The sequence below is a fragment of the Myotis daubentonii genome, chromosome 3, assembly GCF_963259705.1.
Source record: "Myotis daubentonii chromosome 3, mMyoDau2.1, whole genome shotgun sequence".
NCBI lineage: Eukaryota > Metazoa > Chordata > Mammalia > Chiroptera > Vespertilionidae > Myotis > Myotis daubentonii.
Window position 1 is genome coordinate 61,344,263 of NC_081842.1, and position 5,476 is coordinate 61,349,738.

Sequence of the window (5,476 nt, forward strand, 5' to 3'; positions counted from 1 at the left end):
CTGCCAGCAGAAGGCATCTTCGAGGGCAAAAGGCACAGGGTCCATCCTTTACTAACGGCAGGACCTTGGCCGAGTTCCATAGCCTCTCGAGACTCATCTGCAAAGTGGGGACTATAAACCCACCTCACAGGGCTGTTGTGAGGGTCCCGAGGTGACTTAGGCAAAGCGCCCAGGACATGGCATGGCACCTAGGAAGCACTCAATAAATCACTCAGCTCCTTTCCCTGTGTTGTTTCTTTTAACTTTCTGAAAAGCTCAGTGAAAAGTCAGCTATCCAAGAAGTTCTCACTGTGATGTTGGTTTGTTTTTTAATTAAAATTCAATGTGCGGAAGTAGAAATTTTAAAACTTAGTTTTCCCTTAAGATTTTAAGTTCAATTTAAAAATCTATTGTTCTATTTATGACCCTTGTATTAAACAATAGTTTTTAGGAGGGATTTTTACAAATTCAGTTGTTTCCTTAAACATTTTAAAGTGGATTTATAGATTTAATGTATTCTGTTTAATTTCCCCCCTACGTACTTCAACCTAGACTCCAGTTACCTATTGCTGTGCACATTCATCCCTAAAACAGTGACCTAAAATAGTCACGATAATTTGAATGTGGGGCTTGAATGGACTCAGGTGAGCTGCTCCCACTCAAGGTTTCTCATGCTGTTGCATTCAGACAGTGGCTAGGGTTAGAAACATCTCAAAGGCTTCTCCATCCGGGGTCCAACCCCAGCGGGTCCAGGGGTCCCCAAAGGTGTGGACGGAGTCGGCGAAGAAGGAATGACACGGAGACAGCGTTCAGTTGATCAGCAGCCTAGCCAGGATCTCTAGCCCGGATCTCCAGCCAAGTTCTGGTCTGGATCTCCAGAGAGGTTCTGCTTCAGATCTCCAGCCAGGTTCAGTCACCAGGTTCTAGTCAGGTTCTCTTGCCATGTTCTATAGTCAGGTTCAGTCCAGGATCTATTGCCATGTTCTCTCCAGCGAAGTTCTTCTGTCTCCAGGCTCCGTGTAGGTTCTGTCTTCTGAATTCTGTCTCCTGAGTTCTGTGTCTTGCTGTCTTATTACATCTATATTTATACCAGTTGATTCAATCCTATCAATCTCTATTACAAAGGTTAGGGCGTTTCTTATCTCCATTCCAGGGAGTAAAGATTATGTAGCTTAAGCATGATTGTTCATAGTTAAAGTGATTAATTACCTGCCTGGAACTTAGTTGAGGGGTTTTATCCCCTCCCTGACTTCAGGGAAAAATCCCTACCTGGGGAAACAACCTTTCTCGGAGAGGTGACCTTGGTTAAAACATACAGCGCTAAGGGGAGCAAACATATTAAGAACAGTATGCCATATATGCCAGGTCCCTTGAAACAGCAAGGATGGACCGGCTCCCAGCAAATTCCCCCTTTTTTATTTTTTAAAAAGGCATTAAAAAGAAAAACCTGAAATGCTCTCTTGTATCCATTTTAAGAGTAGGATTGGCGCTTTCCGCTATTACCTGAGTCCTGATCTATCACCCCAGGGAGAGCTTGCCAATCCTGCACTTTCCCGGGGTGGAAAGGCTGCAGTGGGGTTAAGGATGAGGCTCCTTGGGCCTACCTTCTCCCATGCCTCTACATTTACCTTTCCAGCACCTTTCCTTCCTCAGAAAAGCATGGACGTATTTCTTGTATAAAATGTTCCATCTGACTGGGAGTAACCTTAATTCCTCTGCTAGCAAGCATATATGTTAAAAGATCAATACAGAGTCTTCTTTCTTTAGACTCAGTATGGCACATCTTCTTAATCTAAAGATTAATACAGAGTCTTCTTTCTTTGGACTCAGTATGGCACATCTTCTCAATCTAAGTTCTGTACTATCCACCTTCTTACCCTACTTATCCTCTGTAGGGGGGTTTGCAGCACCCTGGTGGAGTCCTATCCATCCTGAATGTGGGGGTTCTCAATGGGGGGGGCTTACCTATGGGAATCCTGTTCCAGGGGTTCCCAAAGGTGTGGATGGAGTCGGTGAAGACTATCCACCCTTTTCCTACGGTGGAGTCCTATCCGTCCCGAGTGCAGGGCGCTTGCCTGGGAGAATGGGGGGCTTACCTAAGGGTCCCTGTTCGGGCGCCAGATGCCGGGGTCCAACCCCAGCGGGTCCAGGGGTCCCCAAAGGTGTGGACGGAGTCGGCGAAGAAGGAATGACACGGAGACAGCGTTCAGTTGATCAGCAGCCTAGCCAGGATCTCTAGCCCGGATCTCCAGCCGAGTTCTGGTCTGGATCTCCAGAGAGGTTCTGCTTCAGATCTCCAGCCAGGTTCAGTCACCAGGTTCTAGTCAGGTTCTCTTGCCATGTTCTATAGTCAGGTTCAGTCCAGGATCTATTGCCATGTTCTCTCCAGCGAAGTTCTTCTGTCTCCAGGCTCCGTGTAGGTTCTGTCTTCTGAATTCTGTCTCCTGAGTTCTGTGTCTTGCTGTTTTATTACATCTATATTTATACCAGTTGATTCAATCCTATCAATCTCTATTACAAAGGTTAGGGCGTTTCTTATCTCCATTCCAGGGAGTAAAGATTATGTAGCTTAAGCATGATTGTTCATAGTTAAAGTGATTAATTACCTGCCTGGAACTTAGTTGAGGGGTTTTATCCCCTCCCTGACTTCAGGGAAAAATCCCTACCTGGGGAAACAACCTTTCTCGGAGAGGTGACCTTGGTTAAAACATACAGCGCTAAGGGGAGCAAACATATTAAGAACAGTATGCCATATATGCCAGGTCCCTTGAAACAGCAAGGATGGACCGGCTCCCAGCATCAAACAGCTGGAACAGCTGGAGATCCTTGGGCATCTTGCTCTGTTGATGGTTTGCTCACTTTTGTTGCTTTATGAGTACTATGTTTTATGAACATACCACAATTTATCCATTCTACCACTGATGAACTTTGGGTAAATTTTAGCTTAGGGCATTTAGTTTATAATAGCAGTAGTGCTGTTTTAAACATGCTTGCTTATATCTTTTAGTGCACATATGCATATATTTCTTAGGTATGGATCTAGGACTGGAATTACTAAGGCATATGTTCAACTGTAGTAAACATTGTCAGTTTTCCTAAGAGATTATGCCAGTTAATACTCCCACAAGCAGTGTATAAGAGTTCTAGTTGTTTTTCGTTCTTCCCAATAGTTGGTATTTTCATTTAAATTTTTTTTAGCCACATGGGTGTGTGTAGCAGCATATCATGTGATTTTAATGTTCATTTCCCTGAAGAATAATGAGGTTGAGTACCTCTTTGGGTTTTTATTATCCATACACATATTCTCTATTGTGAAGTGTCTGGTCTAGTTCTTGTCCATTTCTCTATTTGTTTGTATGCTTCAAGTTAAGTCCTAGCCAGTTTGGCTCAGTGGATAGAGCATCAGCCTGCGGGCCAAAGGAATCCCAGGTTCAATTCCAGTCAAGATGCATGCAGGAAGCAACCAATCGAACCAATCGATGTCTTTCTCTGACATGGATATTTCTCTCTGTCTTTCCCTTTCTCTTCCACTCTCTCTAAAAATCAATGGGAAAATATCCTCGAGTGAGGATTAAAAATATGTATATATTCAAGTTAAGAGTTCTTTGTTGCTTATATATTCAAATATTTTCACCCACTTTATGACTCCTTTTTTTCTCTAAATGGTGTCTTTTGATGAATATGAATTATTTATTTCAATGTAGCAATTTATCATTCTTTTTTCTCTATCCCAGTGTATTCTGTGTCATGATTAAGAAATCTTTTCCTCCCCTGAAGATATTCTATGTTACTTTCTAGATGTTTTGTTGTTTTACATTTCACAGATCTACAATCAACCTGAATTTGATATCTGTATATCTATGATATATGGATCAAAGTTGTTATTTTCCAGAGGATATCCAATAGACTGAGCACTATTACTGAGCTAATTATCTTCTCCCCACTAGTGATCAGTGCCCCTTTGCCACATACCTGAAGGTCTATTTCTGGATCTTTGATTCTGTTCCATTAGTCTATTTTCTATCCGTTGACAATACCACCTCTTGTAATTATTGAAGATTTACAATAAGTTTTGATATCTGGTGATCCTCAAACTTCGTTCTTCTAGTCTTTGTTATTCTTAGCCTTTCCCTTTGTCTTTCCATCAGCTTGTTAACGCCACACAATTATAAACTCTGCTGGAATTTTTATTAGAATTACATGCATATTGTGAATCAGGTTGGTAAATAATTGATATGTTTATAATATTGATTTTTAATCCATGAATATAGTAAAGCACTTCACTTACTTTGGTCTTCTTTGTTTTTCTCTCTCTCAATAGTGTTTTGTAGATTTCTATGTAGAGATCCTTGCACAGCTTTTGTTAGATTTACTTCTAGGTATTTGATTACTTTAATGCTATTATAAGTGTTATCATTTAATATTTTTTTACTTTCTAATTTTTTATTGCTGGTGTGCAGAAATAGAATTGATTTTTGTATCTTTAGCTTCCATCCAGTGATCTTGATAAAGTCATTTATCAATTCTAATCGTTAATCCATAGTCTTCAGAATTTTCTATAGATTCAGTTGTCATCTGTAAATAATGATAGTTTTATTCCTTCATTCCTGACCTATGCATACCTTAATTCTCCTCCTTATTTTTTATTTTTATTTTTTGGTTCCTTGTTATACTGGGTAGGACCTTCAGTATAGGGATGACTAAAAGGGATGGTGAAGACATTCTTCTCTCATACCTGCCCTTAAGGAAATATTTCACCATTAAGTATGATGTGTGCTGTTAGGTTTTTGTGATACCTCTATCAGGTTAAAGAGGTTCTATTCATAATTTGCTAAAAGCATTTTTTTAAGATCATGAATGAGTATTAAATTTTATCACATGATTATCTGCATTTATAGAGATTATTTTTTTCATTTATTCTGTTAATGAATTATATTAATGGATATGCAAATGTTAAAAACAAACTTGCATTCCTGGAACAAATCCAATTTTATTATGATGTATTTTCTTCTTTATGTGTTTCTGAACTTGATTTGCAAATGTTTTGTTTGGGATTTTTGCATTTATGTAGCTTGTAATATTGTCAGGTTTTAATATCAAGGTTATGCTGACATTATAAAAGGAGCTGGGAAGTATTCTTTCCTTTCTTCCTATTCTCTGGAAGAGATCTTTAAACCAAAACAGTGTTATAACTCTTGATTCTCATCCTGCCCACCTTACTGTCTACTCTCTCAGTCTGTTTCTTCACTCATTTGCCCATGCCCAAAACCTTGGAGTCTTTCCATGAGTCTTGTTACTTTTGTCTTTGAAATATATCCTGAATTCAACTCACTACCTCCACTGCCACCACTAATTTCAAGCCACTGTTATTTCAAACCTAGACTAACTTGAATAGTCTTATAACAGGTCTCCTGGTTTTTCCTGTCCCTCCTCCCCATAATCTATTCCACACACAGCAAAGTGGTCATTTAAATATGTATATGATCTCATAATTCTA